We start from the raw sequence: 18,671 nt of genomic DNA, 5'->3' as shown, positions 1-18,671 counted from the left end.
CAGCAAAGCTAAGTGACTTGCTCAAGGCCCCACAAAAGTCTGACAAAGTTGGGAATTCAACCCAGATCTAAGTGCCCTAACCACTAGACCATCCTTCCTTCAATGCGCATTTTCCAGTAGCTTGATTCCGGTGTTTCAGTTACTTTCCTATAGGGTTGGGCATTTGACTTGTCAAATAATGTCAAATATTTTAAAGTATTAATAAATTAGAACAGTTACAACAGTAACAAAGAAGAGAGAGTCTTTACGGTCTCCAAAAGACTTAGCCTTAGGTAGAGACTTACATGTAATTACAAAAAAATAATGACAGAGTTATTTTAACTCAGAAAAATGTGAACCAATGAAATGAAGTGCTAAAAAACGAAATAATGGCACAGTGATGAAATCAAAAAGTAGGTCACTGCCTACCTCAGGACACTGTTGCTGGAGTAGTTGACAATATTTGACCGTGGTTAAATAACAGGCGGTCAACTGACATTATTTGACCAGAGAGACAAGGAGTGTGCAGTAATATCTTTTACTGGCTCAATTTCTGTTTGTGAGAGAGCCAAGCTTTTGAGCTACACAGATCTCTTCCTCAGGTCTGGAAACGGTGTCACAGCTAAATACAAGGTGGAATGGATTATTTACCGTAAGAAGTTAACACATATTTCACGGGACCATTCAAGGTGAAGTGGCCCATTTGACCAGCTTGACAAACCTACTTTCCCCACTCAGATCTTTTCCATAGATTTTCCAATACATTGCTTCACATATATAGCTCTTTAGGGTTTACAAGAATACATTAAAACAATTATGTTAATAAATCATTTTTTTAATTTATTTTTTCTTACAGCTGCAAGCCCAGAAACATTTTTGTGCACAAAGAAACAACAGCATAAAAGAAAATCCTTTTATGCTCTGCAGAATTGAGGGTGGAAACAGCTTCTGGACACAAAATTAAACTACACTGCTAATCCCAGAACAGGAAATCAAATGACAGAGCTTTAGAAGCAACCCTGGGTGAATTTGACAGTTGTGTGATAGCCAACATCATAATGACACTTAGTTTCACTTTAAAAAGATGCTAGACAATTTCTAGTGCCTGGAAACTGACAGTGCTAGAGAGGGAAGTTCTCTGCTTCGCCATACAGCAGGTACAGCCCAGGTAGGAGTATACTACACAGGAGATATTAATCTCTGGCCCAGAACCAGAACAATAGAAAACAAAGGGCAATGTCCAGCGGTGAAAATGAGAGAGATAGAGAGATTTTTCACTATATTCTTTATTTCTTGTTCTGATCTGGGCCAGTTGTGTGTTTCACTATAGCCCACTCCAATCACATAGATAGTGTGGTCGATATAAAGTTACTCCCCATTTAACAGGTTTCAGAGTAACAGTCGTGTTAGTCTGTATTCGCAAAAAGAAAAGGAGTACTTGTGGCACCTGAGAGACTAACCAATTTATTTGAGCATAAGCTTTTGTGAGCTATAGCTCACTTCATCGGAAGCTTATGCTCAAATAAATTGGTTAGTCTCTCAGGTGCCACAAGTACTCCTTTTCTTTTCACGAAAGCTTATGCTCAAATAAATTGGTTAGTCTCTAAGGTGCCACAAGTACTCCTTTTCTTTTTCCCCATTTAACGTCCTCTTGCTTGACGTTTCAATCTTACGTCCCTGCTCCATTACAGAACATGCTCATAAGAATGGCCATACTGGGTCAGACCAAAGGTCCATCCAGCCCAGTATCCTGTCTGCTGACAGTGGCCAATGCCAGGTGTCCCAGAGGGAGTGAACCTAAAAGGTAATGATCAAGTTGCCAACCATTTCCTGCCATCAATCTCCACCCTCTGAAAAACGGAGGTTAGGGACACCATTTCTTACCCATCCTGGCTAATAACCATTAATGGACTTAACCTCCATGAATTTATCTAGTTCTCTTTTAAACCCTGTTATATGCTCGTTTAAAGTTGGGCAATGTTCCGCTATAACGTCGTTTGGCTGCCTGCTTTGTCCACAGCTCACAGCCCTGCTACCAGCTTCCCTACGTCCTCCCCCCCTCACAGCACTTCCCGCCCGCTGGCAGACCCCGCGGATCAGCGCCTTCCCCCACCTCCTGCCCGCGGCAATCAGCTGGTTTGTGGTGTTCAGGAAGCAGTAGGGAGGGGCGAGGAGTGAGGACTCAGCGCACAGGCTCCCCCTCCCTCCCCTGCCTCCTAAACGCCATGATTGTCGCAGATAGGAGGCAGGGGAGGGAGGGGGAGGAGTGAGGATGTGGCATGCAGACTAAAGCGGTATGAGGGGGGGGAGAAGAGGCGGATTAAGGGTGAGGGCTCTGGGGAAGGGGTGGAGTGGGGGGGGCAAGGGTTGAGCCCCCCACCCCTGGTGATTGCACAGTAGGGGAAGCTGCAGCTGCTGCTGCGCAACGTGCTTCTCCTAGCCCATGGCACCTTCAGCCTCATTGCCTGTCTCATGTGCCAGTGAGTGGGCTGTGCCTGTTTGAGGTAAGGCGGGGGCACCTCCCATTGCTTAATACTACAATCATCGTTGCTGAGTATTACATTGTTTCTTTAAAATTGTTTAAAACTTATACCTGTATTAAATTGCTTGTTTATAATGTATACAATGCCTTTTGTCTGGCAAAAAAAAATTTCCTTGTAACTTAACCCCCCCATTTACATTAATTCTTATGGGGAAATTGGATTCGCTTAACATTGTTTCACGTAAAGTCTCATTTTTCAGGAACATACCTACAACGTTAAGTGAGGAGTTCCTGTATTCTTGCATTCACCGCAAATTCTTCCCCTTTGCTGAATTTGGTGCCAGTATCTTTGGCAGTGCACAGAAATTTGTTCTTCCTGCTCTTAGGAGGAATGGGTTGGGGGAGTAGATTTTAGCCTCAGCCCAGGACAATAGCAACTGGTTAAACCATCACCACCAACAGACCTCAATGCCCAATTTGGAGGAACCAACTTTAGGGCCAGAAGTTAGTTCAGCCCTTGACCACCTTTACCATTCAGTCCATCGTCTCTCTGCTGAGACTGCTAACAAGTGTGTAGTTAGGCCAGGTGCTTTCCGTGAGATGAACCCTGCCCACCGGCAATGGGAGCCTGTCCAAATTCACTTACCACAGGCCCTTTGTAACATGGTCTAGATCAGTCTGCTCATTCAGCTCTGCCTCAGGCTAGTACTGCCTCATGCCAGGGTTTCCTCAGGCACCATTTGAGGAGGAGAATCCAACTGTTCTGATCAGATACTCCTGATTCAGTCTCCTATGAGGTCTGAATTCAGCTGCCTGCTCTCTGAGAGACCCACCAAGGGTGACCCCCTATTTAACTGCTCCCTTGTCCAATCCCACTTATCCTAAATTAAAGCAAATATTCTTGGCATAGCACAGACATGCCCACAAGCCTGAAATGAAAGTTGTTTAAAGAAATCAATTTTAACATAGTGGGTCACTATGAGACGTATCCCTTCCTTCCCTAAGCAGACTGCACATTTTAATTATGGAGTGCTACTGGAGAAGATCAAACACCTTACATAGGAAATAAACCAGTGTCTCCCAGCTTACTCTGACCATCACGCCCCTTCTGCTCCAGAGGCCGGAGCTGATAACAACTGAAATAAATGGAAAGCCTCCCAAAGACTTTGCTGGGCTTGTGACCCTAAGTCACAGTCTGTATATGCCTCCAGACATCTTTGGAACTCTGTGTCTGGGAAACCCTGACCTCTATTCTTTGATATGTAAGTAAAGAGTTTACCCTGCTCTGAGTGCACTGTGAAACGGCAAAGTTACTTTTGAGCCAAAATCCATTATGATACAACCCGTTCCTTTTTGTCACACCCCAACTTGATCAGGTTAACTCCGCTGCTAACAGACTTCTGTTCCTTATATTGGCTAGTAATAAGTTTTCATCTCTGCACATCTTCCTATTTACATGGAGATTGTTATGCATGTACCAAAAGATTTCCCCTACTTCCCAGGAATGCTTCTGAGCAAAGGTGCATGGCACTGCATGCAGACTCATTAGCCCAGTAAATTGCCTTCAGCACCTTTTGGAGATGCTTATGAGTAAACGGAGGTAGATCCCCATTTCAGAAAGCCCAATCTAGCATGCTGCGTAACTAAATTACCATAAGTATTGTAATCACTGATATTTATATGGCACGTAGAATTCCCATCTGACAGGCACAGTTCATCTCAAAACAGGCTAGGTTGTCTGACTCACCACTGAAGAATCATCAGGCTGTAGCAACTCTTGAATCCTATTCACCAGGACTAGATTCCAATTAGTAACCTACAGGTAAAAGGCTCCTTATTCCATTACCAGTCACTAAGCCAAGCAGGCCCCTTGGAAGAAGTATATTCTGTTACCTTTCTGTTCCACCAATGGGCTTGCCACACAGCAACAGCCTTCCATGTAGCTGGGCATCTTCTCTATGGCAGTGACTTATTCCAGATACTGCAGAGGAAGGCAATTTGTTTGGATAAAACTGTGCAATACCCTACCACGGGACTAATTTCTTGTCCTGAAGAACAGGGGTGAATACTTTTTTTAAGCGTGAACTATGAAAAAAGGTTTACTGTCACCACCTTCAAAACTCTTTGTAGCTTTGCCCCTCCCTAGTTATCCTCTGGCACAAAGCTTCATGCAACCCCCATTCCTCTGCACTCTGCCAATGCCCCCAACCTCACCTTGCGGCGTACAGCTACGGTAAAGCATGTATCTATGCCATGCCAAGAGTCCTAGACCATTGTGATATCATAGGTAACTCAACGAATCACCACCCTTGCTCTACAGCTAATTTGCATGCAACGATTTCATTGTTTGCATGAAGGAGACTACACAGGTGGTGGATTACTTGACCCAACTGCCACATCCATCTTTCAGCTACTAGTACAGGAATAACTCCTTACATAGACACTCTTATTCTCGTATAAGAGTGCTTTTTCTTTTTGTTTATTTTAAACATCTTCCCAAGTAATAACTGAACTGGAAAAAGGCACTCATACTGAAATAAGAGTGTCCACAGAGGGGGCTATACTGGAATAACTGTCTCAGTTTAGAGACACTCATTAACTTATACCAGTATAAGTTTCCCATGCAGATAAGTCTGAAGGAACTTGAGCAGCAGGTGAAGTTACTAGGAGAAACGAAGGAAGCAATATCAGGAAGAAGCTGTCAGAGACATGGTAGGTCAAAGCCAATGTCCTGGATCTTCGTGGAGAAGCAAGAAGCAGGTGGAAGAATGTGGCAACTAGGAAGAGAGTAAGAAAAGCAGAGGCCAGAAATCTACAGTCTTCCAGGCTTGTCAACAACACATATTGTTGAGGAGGAGACAAAAACTAGGCCAGAGATAGAACAGTCAAACCAGTGACTATGAAGAAAGCAGGGAGAAGGAGCCTCAGAAAGGAAGTAGCAACAAATTTCGATTAGAGTCTCCACAAGTAAGGAACTAAGATATCTGTGGCACAGACAGAAGACAATGTCTTCTGACCCCTGGGTCTCAGGGTAATGCTGCCTCAATAAGAGTGCCAGGTATCTAAAAGAAAGCTGGAAGTTTCCTACATGGGATCAAGTGATACCAATGTGTGTGAGTTTTTCCGACAAGACCTCTGCTCTGCATGGATATGAATGACACCACAGCCGAACTTTCCTCATTCCTGCACCATTGTGCAGCATACCATGTGCCATCTGACCTTGCTGCCCACTGGCGGAGTGCTGTATGTAGTTTATGAAATGCTTTGGGACCTTTCAGGCCAAACGGTGCTACTCTGAATGTTCTGCTTAGAAAACTGAACACATTAACATCCATGTGGATGGGAAAACACCACAGCAGCCCACCACGGCAGCATTTAATTTCAGAAAGGGGAATTACACAAAAATGAGGAAGTTAGACAGACAGAAATTAAAAGGTACAGTGCCAAAAGTGAAATCCCTGCAAACTGCATGGAAACTTTTTAAAATCACCATAACAGGGGCTCAATTTATACCCCAAATTCAAAATCATAGTAAGAGGACCAAAAAAGTGCCACAGTGGCTAAACAATAAAGTAAAAGAAGCAGTTACAGACAAAAAGGCACCTTTAAAAAGTGGAAGTTAAATCCTGTTGAGGAAAATAGAAAGGAGCATAAACTCTGGCAAGTGAAGTGTAAAAATACAATTAGGAAGGCCAAAAAAGAATTTGAAGAACAGCTAGCCAAAGACTCAATAAGTAACAGCAAAAATTTTTTTAAGTACATCAGAAGCAGGAAGCCTGCTAAACAACCAGTGGGGCCACTGGATGATTGAGATGCTAAAGGAGCACTAACAGAAGATAAGGCCATTGTGGAGAAACCAAATGAATTCTTTGCATCGGTCTTCACAACTGAGGATGTGAGGGAGATTTCCAAACTTGAGCTATTCTTTTTAGGTAACAAATCTGAGGAACTGTCCCAGATTAAGGTGTCATTAGAGGGGGTTTTGGAACAAATTGATAAATTAAACAGTAATAAGTCACCAGGACCAGATGATATTCACCCAAGGGTTCTGAGGGAACTCAAATGTGAAACTGCAGAACTACAAACTGTCATCTGCAACCTATCATTTAAATCAGCTTCTGTATCAGATGACTGGATGACAGCTAATATGACCCCAATTTTTAAAAAGGGCTCCAGAGGGGATACCAGCAATTACAGGCCGGTAAGTTAGGTACAGCCTAACTTCAGTACCAGGCAAATTGGTTGCAACTATAGTAAAGATTAAAATATTCAGACACATAGATGAGCATGATTTTTTGGGAAAGAGTTAACATGGTTTTTGTAAAGGGAAAACTTGCCTCACCAATCTACTAGAATTCTTTGAGGGAGTCAACAAGCATGTGGACAAGGAGGACCCAGTGGATATAGTGTATTTAGGTTTTCAGAAAGCCTTTGACAAGGTCCATCACCATAAGCTCTTAAGCAAAGTAAGCTGTCATGGGATAAGAAGGAAGGTCCTCTCATGGATCAGTTACTCGTTAAGATAGGAAACAAAGGGCAGGAATGAATGGTCAGTTTTTAGAATGGAGAGAGATAAATAATGGTGTCCCCCAGGGGTCTTTACTGGGACAAGTTCTATTCAACGTATTCATAAATGATCTGCAAAAAGGGGTAAACAGTGAGGTGGCAAAATTTGCAGAAGATACAAAATTATTCAAGATAGTTAAGTCCAGAGCAGACTGAGAAATGTTACAAATGGATCTCAAAAACTGGGTGACTGGGCAACAAAATGACAGATGAAATTCAATGTCGATAAATGTAAAGTTATGCACATTGGAAAAAAATAATCCCAACTACACATGCAAAATGATGGGGGTCTAAATTAGCTGTTACCACTCAAGAGAAAGATCTTGGAGTCACTGTGGATAGTTCTCTGAAAATATCCACTCAATGTGCAGCAGTAGTCAAAAGAGCCAACAGAATGTTGGGCACCATTAAGAAAAGGATAGATTGGACAGAAAATATCATACTGCCTCTATATAAACTAGGGTTGCCAATCCTCCAGGATTGTCCTGTAGTCTCCAGGAATTAATCTTCAATTAAAGATTATGTCATGTGATGAAACCTCCAGGAATACATCCAACCAAAATTGGCTACCCTAATATAAACCCATGGTACGTCCACATCTGGAATACTGCATGCAGATCTGGTCGCCTCATCTCGAAAAAGATATATTGGAATTGGAAAAGGTACCGGAAAGGGCAACGAAATTATGAGGGGTATGGAACAGCTGCCATAGGAGACGAGATTAATTCAGCCTGGAAGAGAGATGACTAAGGGGAGGATATGATAGAGGTCTATAAAAATCATGACTGGTGTGGAGAAAGTAAACAAGGAAGTGTTGTTTGCTCTTTCTCATAACACAAGAACAAGGGTCCCCAAATGAAATTAATAGGCAGCAGGTTTAAAAACAAAAGGAAGTATTTCTCCACATAACGCACAGTGAACCTTTGGAACTCTTTGCCAGATGATGTTGTGAAGGCCAAAACCATAACAGGGTTCAAAAAAGAACTAGGTAAGTTCATGGAGAATAAGTCAACCAATGGCTATTAGCTAGGATGGGCAGGGATGCAAAACCGTGTTCTGAAGCATCCCTAGCCACTGTTTGCTAGAAGCTGGGAATGGGTGACAAGGGATGGATCACTCAATAACTGCCCTGTTCTGTTCATTCTCTCTGAAGCATCTGACTCCGACCACTCAGTGAAGACAGGATACTGGGCTACATGGACCTTTGATCTGATCCAGTATGGACGTTCTTATGTTCTGACAGCAAGATAGGATTACTTAGCCATTGCAAACCATGGGCAATTTTGTCTTTCAAGAACGTTTTAGGATTAAAATATGTGGTCTAAAAAGGGGGGGGGGGGCATTAAGAAACAATTCAACCAGTGGCACTGCAGCATGGAGACTGCTTCATGGCAGCACAAAGCAGATGTGCTGTACTCAAAATGTCTTTGTCTGTTAAAAATATCAGTTTCACAGATTAGTAAACTCCCTGTGGCATAAACAGAATTTATAATGAGCATCTGCAAGCTACAGTATCCATATGAAATGCAGCTGCTAAGAAGATCTTCCTTGTCCACCTCTCTGGCCACATCAACACACCTCCACTCCTCAGACCCTCCTATCTGAATCCCACCACAGGTTCCTCCCATTTCGGTACATCAATCTGAAGCTTTTGTCCTTTCCTTCAAAAATCTGCCCACTCCCCACCTGTCTGCTCTTGATTTTTACTGCGTTGCTCCTGCCTCCTCTGCTCTGTCAATGACACCAGCTTCTCCAGTGCCGCCCCATTTATGCACAGGATGTCCTCCAAGGATTGATCCATAAGGCTATCACGCTTGCCTCAAGACCCATCTCTGCTTATAAGAATTCAGCCAGTTGCTGATGGCTTGAGGGGCACATGGGGTGGCTGGTAGTTGCTTTATCTACTTACAATTATTTTACAACTTTGCCAACGTCACTTGTCTTCTCAGACTGTAAGTATCTGAATGATTTAGTAGGGGATTGGTCCTGCTTTGAGCAGGGGGTTGGACTAGATGACCTCCTGAGGTGCCTTCCAACCCTGGTATTCTATGATTCTATCTCATGTCAGGGACCACGTCGTCTTTGGATGTACGTATGCAGCACCTAACACAAGGCGGCCACAATCCTGGCTGGTTCCTCTGAGACCTACTTTTAGCCTCAGTATTGCCTTTCAGGCCGTTCCATAAATGTTTTGATTGACACTAGGAGTCATACACTATTTCTTGTGTGAATAAAAAACCCTCAGAACAAACCTGTAAACTTTGTGGTCTGGTCCAAAAGAACTTCCCTTTCATTATCCCATTTCTAATGTTTGTTCTGTCACCTGGCTGGGATGCAACTTTCACTGAGGTTGGGAGACCCTGAATCAGGAAGCCTTGCAACCTCCCTTCCACTCGCCATGGAGTGGAGAATTTTGGAGGGTAGGTCCATGAATGTCTATTAGCCAAGATGATCAGGGACGCAAGCCCATGCTCTGGGTGTCCCTAAACCTCTGCCTTCCAGAAGCCTGGACTGGACAACAGGGGATGGATCACTTTGATAATTGCCCTGTTCTGTTCATTGCCTCTGACGCATCTGGCTCCAGTCATTGCCAGAAGACAGGATACTGGGCTAAACTGACCATTGGTCTGACTCAGTATGACCGTTCTTATGAGAATTAAGCTCTATATCTCTTAGATTATGCAATATGTACTCATTACAAGTGGATCATTTAGACTGTTTTTAACTTATAATAATTTATTTATAATACTCGTAGATCTCAAAGTGCTTTACAAAAAGAGGTCAGTATCATTATCCCCATTTTACAGATGGGGAGATGAGGCACAGGATGAAATGACTTCTTAAGGTCACCCAGCAGGACACTGACAGAACCAGGAATAGACCCCATGCCTCCCAAGCCCCAGTCCAGTGCTCTATCCACTAGGCCACCCTGCCTGCCTGCACCTTTTAGGGCAGGGATTGTCTCCCCCGGTGTTTGTACAATTACCAGTACAATGGGGCCCCAGTTCTCACTAGGGCCTTTCAGTGCTGCCTTCATGAAAATAATGAATAATCCTCCTCGCTCAACAGACAGACATTCCAGTGGCATAATCCACCCCACAGCACTTAGTGACTCACCATTGCCACTTCCTGCAGCACCTAGGTGTTCCTTTGAAGTTTCCCACTCAAGTGCTGAGTCATCCTGACCCTGTTTACTTTGCACTTCCCAAGAAGATAAAAGCACAAGGTGATTACGGCTATCGACAGTTGGTGCATTTCAGTTACTATGCGTCACTCATGCTTCAAATCCTACAGATCAGTCTCAGCACAGTTATCCCCTGCATTTTTTTATATCTGGTAGTTGTGAACACGTAACAATCAGCATGCAAGTATCACGTAATGGAACCTGCACAATCCCAATGTCACAGTTCTTTATTAACATTGTCACAAACCAACCAGAATGTAGGTGAACTGCTGCTCTCCAATGCATAAAATCCAAATTGCTTGAGTGCATGTCTGATGCCCTGTACTGCTGACAACAAAATGAACCTTTTCCGTAATTCAGGTGGTAGATGCCTGTGTTCATGGACTAGAAGAATACAGGTTATATGCCCAGTGGCACCATGAAGTTCCAAGTGGCCATATCACACACAATAATGACAGCCATGAAGTCACTAAGTTGCAACAGATTTGCTATAAAGTCATTAAGATAAACAAAAAAAAATCACAGTCCTGTTTGACATTTGGATTGAGAATCTAACAAGAGAATACAGGAACTACCAGACTGGATCAAACTAATGGTCCATCTATTATTATTATATATTATTTGTACTATCATAGTACCCAGGGACCTTAGTCCTGGAGCAGGATCCCACTATGCCAGGTACTGTACAAACAGAACAAAAAGACAGGCCCTGCCCCAAAGAGCCAAGTATCCTGTGTCACTGATCGTGATCAGTACCAGCTACTTTTGGTGCAAAAAACCTTTCAGAGGACAATTATGGAGTAACTTACTGAGGAAAAGTTTCTTTCTGACCCCAAGCACTTAGTGGTTGGCCTATAACTTGAAGCATGAGAGTTTCTCTCTTTTACATTTTTTTAATCTATCTGATGCAACTGTGGACATTGTTATCCATAACAATGTCTAAACTTTTTTCAGTTCTGGTAAGTACCTGTCCGCAGTAACTTATTGTGGCAGTGAGTTCCACAGCTGACTTGTGCTTAGTACAAAAGATTATTTCCTTATATCAGTTTCAAATTTGTTGCCTCTGTGACCAAAAGACCGCTTGATGCCAATTGGCAGAGGGCACAGAGATCCCCTAGGTTCAACCAAAAGAATGTCATGTAAGGTCTCTTATGAACATCTGTCCCCCATTGGCTGTCATAATCATTATAAGAGATTATATATATATATAGGGAAAATATGTGATGAGAACTATGTATATATGCAAAAAGAAAAGGAGTACTTGTGGCACCTTAGAGACTAACCAATTTGTTTGAGCATAAGCTTTCGTGAGCTACAGCTCACTTCATCGGATGCATACTGTGGAAAGTGTAGAAGATCTTTTTATACACACAAAGCATGAAAAAATACCTCCCCCCACCCCACTCTCCTGCTGGTAATAGCTTATCTAAAGTGATCACTCTCCTTACAGTGTGTATGATAATCAAGTTGGGCCATTTCCAGCACAAATCCAGGTTTTCTCCCCCCGAAACCCACGCTCCTGCTGGTAACAGCTTATCTAAAGTGACCACTCTCCTTACAATGTGTATGATAATCAAGGTGTATATATGCTGAAAATTATATTATCTAGGCCTTGCAGTTAAAGGCAGGTCACTTAAAGGTAGTGTGCATTGAGACAAACTTCTCCAGAAACGCACTTATCTCCCTGATGGACCATTGTGTATTATGTATCTTACAAAAGAAGACAATTAGCATACAGCCAATAATGAAGAGCTGGTGGAGACTTCAGAAGCAAATTAACAGGAAAAGGCAAACAGCAGGAGGAGGTGGGAATCCTGTTTTCAGTTGAAGATCAAAGGTCTGGTCTGGTATATCTGAGGGTGTAGAGGGATGCTCTGGCCTCCTTCAATCTGTGAAGACAAGCTTCCACGAGGCTTGATCTTACAAAAAGGGGATCTTAGCCCTCCTGGTTGAAAATGCTGGGGAAAGGACTTTGGGAATGTCTTGTGAGTTAAGTTTAGACTTTAGAAAGTATGTTATGATTCTGTTTTCATAGTAGGGCTGGGTCTAGTCGAGGCACTACAAATACAAATGAACAATAACAATGAGGAAGAATTAACAGGAGCTCCCAATTTACCTTCACTAAACTGTTTACTATCTTAAATACCTTTGTCATCCCACCTCTCGTTCATCTCCTCTCCGAATGACACAGCGTTAATCTTTTCAATCTCTCTTAATACAGACATCCACAAAGGGTCCAAACGTGAAGATGCTAATCCCATGAGACAACCCCAGCATCCGCCTGCCCTGCTGTCTGCTGCCCTGCTGTCCCCCAACTCTGGATCTATATCCTGGTTCTCCTATACACTTTTTCAGTGTTTTTTTTCTGCAGAGAGGAGCCTCCTTGTCTTTCTTCCAAGGGCCTTTGCAACATTTATGTTCTATGTCCACTCCAGTCATTGTCTGAGTTGTGCTGGGTTTGGTTTTTGGTTTTGTTGTTGTTGCTCCCAATATGTCACTCTACATTACTCAACATCAGATTTATTTAAACTTGTCGATGCTGTTGCTTAGCAGATCTGAATATGCTTTAGAATTGAAGCTCACTGTCAGAACCACACAGCCCTCTTCCCATCCCTCCTCAGCAAGTTTGTATCATCAGCAAGTTTACTGAAGAAAAAACAACAATCCCTCCCTTTCTGCCAGTGGGTCTGCCTGGAAAATGCTCACTGGAGGTTTAATCATCTAGGTGCAAGGCGAGCAGGAAAGCTGCCAAAAAGCCCACCTAATTTTGCTACTTGGTCTGGAAGCAATCTCGGAGACGATTAGTCTTCCATTCTCTACCATGTACCTCAGAGCTTAAATAAGAATCCATCAAGTAAAATCACCATCAAGGGCTTAGTACAGAGTGGGTATCAGCCGGCTCGAAGCAGCAAGCTAATGTTATATAATGGCCTTCAAACTAGACACAAAAGACACAAACACCCAGGTGACAGGATGTTCTAGCCTTTGAAATCAGACTTGTGCTAGGGGGAGGAGTGAGGGGGCAGGAGAGAGAGAACATGCTAACTAAATCACATGTGCAATGTTTGCTGGTTAGGCTTTTAAAATTGGAGCCAGCTATAGAGTACCCTGTCTGCTGCTCCCCTGGACGTTCAGCTAGCAATGATTTGTATTACGGTACTGCCTAGTGGCTCCAGCTGAGATCAGTGAGACACTGTACTCAAGAATCCTTCTCCCAGAGATCTGACCTTCTAAACAGATAAAACAGGAAGTGTGAGAGTTTGCTGAGCCATGGAATCCAAGGTCACACAAGGAGTCTATGGAAGAACCAGGAGCAGAACCAAGATCTTCTGAGTTTCAGCCCCAGTGCCTTAACCACAAAGCCAGCCTTCATCTCGATGGGCTCGTCTTCCCGCAGTCAGCTCAAGATATAATGCACTTATTGCCCCTAACGCAGTTCTCAGCCACACACAATCTCTAGCTCATTTTACGTGGTGCTTCAGGGGGTACGGGCAGAAGCTGCAGTGTTGCTGACGCTCAAGGTAGTAACGTAGTGCGGACACAGCTACAGGCTACAGCTCCAGTTAGCACAACTCACCAGCTGCTAACCCAATCACGCTGTATTGCCTGAGGGTTTTTTCACAGGATACGTCTACACTGAAACCAAAGGTGCGACTGCACAGACAGACACAATTGTCCTAGCTTTAATCTAACTAGCACAGCTAAAAATAGCAGTGAAGAGACAGCATCACGGGCTTCACTGTGGGCTAGCAAATTGAGTACATACACAGGCTCCTGTCTTTGTGGCCACTGTCACCTGAGCTAGGCTTGCTCAAGAGGAGCAACTCAAAAGGATTAACTCAAGTTAAATGTGGCAGTGAAGACAAATCCTATGATCTGCAGGTCAAAGTGTACGTGAGAGAGAGATCAAAAGAGAGAAACTATCCAAGCGCAGATAAAAATCAATGCATCCTGTCATAGCACTGCAGGCCGGTAACATGGCATAAGCTTTTTTGGCTTTCCAGAAATAATGAGAATTCTATATCAGTGGCTCTCGACCTTTCCAGACCACTGTACCCCTTTTTCAGCAGTCTGATTTGTCTTGTATACCCCAAGTTTCACCTCACGTAAAAACTACTTGCTTACAAAATCAGATAAAAATACAAAAAAAGTGTCACAGCATGCTATTACTGAAAAATTGCTAACATTCTCATTTTTACCATATAATTATAAAATAAACTGATTGGAATATAAATATTGTACTATTATACATTTCAGTGTATAGTATATAGAGCAGTATAAATAAGTCATTGTCTGTATGAAATTTTAGTTTTACTCCTGGGGGAATTCTGCGCTACTGCTCACATGCAGAATTGAGTCCCACATATTTTTTTGTGCAGAAAAAAGCTTCTGCCGAAATCATGCTGCAGTTCTGCCTTTTGCCCACCAGAGAGTAGTGTGATGCAAGAACAGCAGCAGCTCCCAGCACAAAATAACTTCTGTAGTTCTTCCTTTTGCCCACCAGACGGCACTGTGGAGCTAGAACAAAGCAGCAGCTCCCCGCCAGCAAGGGAAGAGAGAGAGCCTGCAGTGCCTTCTTCACCGCAGGCCAGATCAGGAGATAGGGGCTATGGGGAGACAGAAGTGTGGGGTGCTAGGGGGATCAGATAGGGTCTCATAAGGGCTAGTTGGGGAGGACAGACTGGGGCAGGGGCTGAATGGGAACGGAGGCACGGGGTCACATGGGAAAGGGAGCTGCAGAGACACATGGGGACAGGGAGAGGTGGTACAGGGACATGGACAGGGGGTGGCTGAGTGGGGGCACAGAGACACATGAGGACGGGGTACAGAGACACATAGGGACAAGGGAGTGGCTGCGTGGGGGCACAGAGACATAGGGATGGAGGAGGGGATGCACGGACACAGGGATGTGGGGAGTGGGTGTCCGAGTGGGGGTGAAGGGACACATGGACAGGGGGTGCAAGGACACATGGGGACAGAGGCAGATGTGCCTGACTGAATGGGAGAGGCTAGGGGTCAGCCAGGGTCTGCATGAGGGAAGCTCCCTAACAATCCCCTCCTGCCCCTCACCCCCACAAAAATAGACAAACACCTGTTCCATACTTTTTCCTCTCATACCTAACAACTCTCCAAGTTCACACCCAGGCTCCTTCCCAGCAATTTACTTCCCTCTCCCTCAGATCCTCCATTACCCGTGACTTCCCCAAGCCTTTGCACTGCTACTGAGGGGTGCGGGAAATTCAGTTCTGTATTGTAGTTTAAATGAATTATTACTCAGAATACTGTATTAATATGCCTAGTAAGGAATCTTTTCTGTTGTCTGTATTGTTACAGACATACTTGCTGACAGGTATTTTGATATAAATGATCAAAAATAATTGAAACTGGTGTGATTATATTGTGTTATTTTGACAAATAAACTATGCAGAATTTTGCAGAATTTTAAAATATTGTGTGCAGAATTTTTAATTTTTTGGCACAGAATTCCCCCAGGAGTATAGTTTGTACTGACTTAGTGCTTTTTATGTAGTCTGTTGTAAAATTAGGCAAATGTTTAGATGAGCTGATGTACCCATTTGGAAGACCACTGCATACCCCCAGGGGCTGAGAACCACTGCTCTATATGGTGCCCAATGTCCAATGACTTCTGAAGGCCTAAAAATAACCCTTCCCACTTGAAGTAATGAAGAGAGCTGAGAAAAGTGAAAAATAAATCATCACTCAACACTTTGAAGACTAAACTAGATAAAACACTTAAAAAATGTAACATAGGCAACAATCCTGCCCTGGCCCAGCAGAGCGGGGTGGATGGGACCTAACAGATCTGCACCAGTTATGATCAAGTTTATTTCCACTGTGTGTGATTCAAAATATAAAGCAGAAAAGTTTTAACAAACACTAAAAAATAAAATAAAACTTAGCATTTACATCATATCCCACCTTCAAAGTGCTTTATAAGTGTTACTAATCAGTCCTCACCAACCCTGAAAGGAATGGAGGTAAGCAATAACACAATTTTACAGATGGGGAAACTGAGGCACAGGGATGTCATAAATATACAGGGAAGGGTAGCTACCTTTCTGTATACAGAACTATAAAATCCCTCCTGGCCAGAGGCAAAACCCTTTCACCTGTAAAGGGTTAAGAAGCTAAGACCACGTCTACACTACCCACCGGATCAGCGGTTAGTGATCGATCTACCGGGGATCGATTTATCGCATCTCGTGTAGAAACGATAAATCAATCCCCAATCGCTCTGCCGTTGACTCCAGAACTCCACCAGGGTGAGAGGTGGAGGTGGAGTTGATGGGGAAGCGGCGGCTGTCAATCCCGCGCTGCGAGGTCGCCAAGTAAGTGATTCTAAGTCGATCTAAGACCTCATAGCTGAAGTTGCGTATCTTACATCGAAACCCTCCCCCCCTTCCAGTGTAGACCAGGCCTAAGATAACCTCGCTGGCACCTGACCAAAATGACCTATGAGGAGATAAGATACTTTCAAAGCTGGAGGGAGGGGGAGAGAACAAAGGGTCTGTCTGTGTGATACTTTTTCCGGGAACAGAACAGGAATGGAGTATTAGAACTTGTTAGTAAGTAATCTAGCTAGAAATGCGTTAGATTTTCTTTTGTTTAAATGGCTGGTAAATAAGCTGTGCTGAATGGAATGTATATTCCTGTTTTTGTGTCTTTTTGTAACTTAAGGTTTTGCCTAAAGGGATTCTCTATGTTTTGAATCTGATTACCCTGTAAGGTATTTACCATCCTGATTTTACAGAGGTGATTCTTTTACTTTTTCTTTAATTAAAATTCTTCTTTTAAGAACCTGATTGCTTTTTCATTGTTCTTAAGATCCAAGGGTTTGGGTCTGTGTTCACCTATGCAAATTGGTGAGGATTTTTATCAAGCCTTCCCCAGGAAAGGGGGTGTAGGGCTTAGGGGGATATATTGGGGGGAAGACATCTCCAAGTGGGCTCTTTCCCTGTTCTTTGTTTAACATGCTTGGTGGTGGCAGCATAGGGTTCAAGGACAAGGCAAAGTTTGTACTTGAGGAAGTTTTTAACCTAAGCTGGTAAGAATAAGCTTAGGGGGTCTTTCATGCAGGTCCCCACATCTGTACCCTAGAGTTCAGAGTGGGGAAGGAACCTTGACAAAACATAAAGCAGAAAAGTTTTAACAAACATTAAAAATAAAATAAAACTTAGCATTTACATCGTATCCCACCTTCAAAGTGCTTTATAAGTGTAACTAATCAGTCTTCACTAACCCTGAAAGGAATGGAGGTAAGCAATAACTCAATTTTACAGATGGGGAAACTGAAGCACAGGGGTTAAGTGACTTACCTAAGGACACTGAAGAAGTCAGTGACAGTTCTTGGATTAGAACCCTGGCATTCTTGGCACGCAGTCCTGTGTTCATTCCACTAGACCTACCTATTTTCGATTCATAGAACCAACTATCTTAAACAATTTTTTCACACTTGCAAGGCAATAAGTTTGATATGGAAGAGCGCAATGGCTACTAATAAAGAGCTATGATCCACCCAGTAGATGCAAAATTAGCAAATATGAGAGACTATTCAGACCTAATAGGAAAATGCAGCTTTTCAACATTCAAATATATGTGTTTAGCAATGAGATACCTGACACTAATATCTTCATTTAAACTTCTAACAGCCGCAGGTGCTTCTGAGTAATTGAACTGGCACTCTTAGCAAAGGCATGAAAGCCAATAGCTTACAGACAGCCAAGAACTCAAGATGAAGACAAGGTTATCAGCAGCACATCTCTGGGATTACCAATGACAATTCACTCTTGAGAATATTTTTACCTCTTAGGTAAAAATAAAGGAAGGAGGATGCCGAGGCAATTTGAAAGACTGAACACGCCTGACCCAACAACTTGGATATTATTTATGCTGACAGCGAGATCCGTGGACTATAGAATCCAAAAGGAAGAGATGAAAGATCTGCCTCTAAGACTATTGGAAACTAGACTAGGCAAAGCATTAGAGATAATACATTAGTTAACAATTACACACATACCCACCTGGAGGAGGGATGGACTAGACCAATACGGTCTCTCTTTTCCATCTCTTACTTCAATGATTCTATAGTAGGATAAAGTTATACTAATAATCTGCACTTATCACTTTTCATGAAGGACTGCAAAGAGATTTACAAGTAGTAAGTTTACCTTATGATACTGCTGAAGTACATACCTACGTGTTATTAGAGAGTTATATTACCAGGTTATGTCCAAGGTGAACCTGTGGAGAAACCAAAAACTAAAATATGAGTTCTCATTCCCATTCCCCTGCTCTAACCACTGGACTACAGTCCCTCGCATGGTACAGCTGTTTGTGAACCATCTTCCTTTACTATGGTTCAAAAAAGGGTTAGATGCTCTCTTTCAATTCATGGATATATTGTAGAATTTTTACTTCTTTAACTTGCTAACCCTACCC

General features: G+C 43.0%; 1 protein-coding gene across 6 annotated transcripts in view; it reads right to left on the bottom strand.

Moving 5' to 3' along the window:
• Nucleotides 1-18,671, bottom strand: part of EXTL3 (exostosin like glycosyltransferase 3) — a 221,763-nt gene that overhangs the window by 66,561 nt on the left and 136,531 nt on the right. The window contains exon 3 of one of the 6 annotated variants that reach the window (XM_077812347.1): nt 18,426-18,473. The exons of the other annotated variants lie outside the window; for them this stretch is intronic. The gene's annotated coding sequence lies outside the window, so the exon portion shown is untranslated. The remainder of the gene's footprint in view (nt 1-18,425; nt 18,474-18,671) is intronic. 6 annotated transcript variants of the gene reach the window in all.

The sequence above is a fragment of the Eretmochelys imbricata genome, chromosome 3, assembly GCF_965152235.1.
Source record: "Eretmochelys imbricata isolate rEreImb1 chromosome 3, rEreImb1.hap1, whole genome shotgun sequence".
In the NCBI taxonomy this organism is placed as follows: Eukaryota; Metazoa; Chordata; order Testudines; family Cheloniidae; genus Eretmochelys; species Eretmochelys imbricata.
Note: the sequence above shows the minus strand (reverse complement) of the source record. Positions and strands in the feature narration are given on the sequence as shown.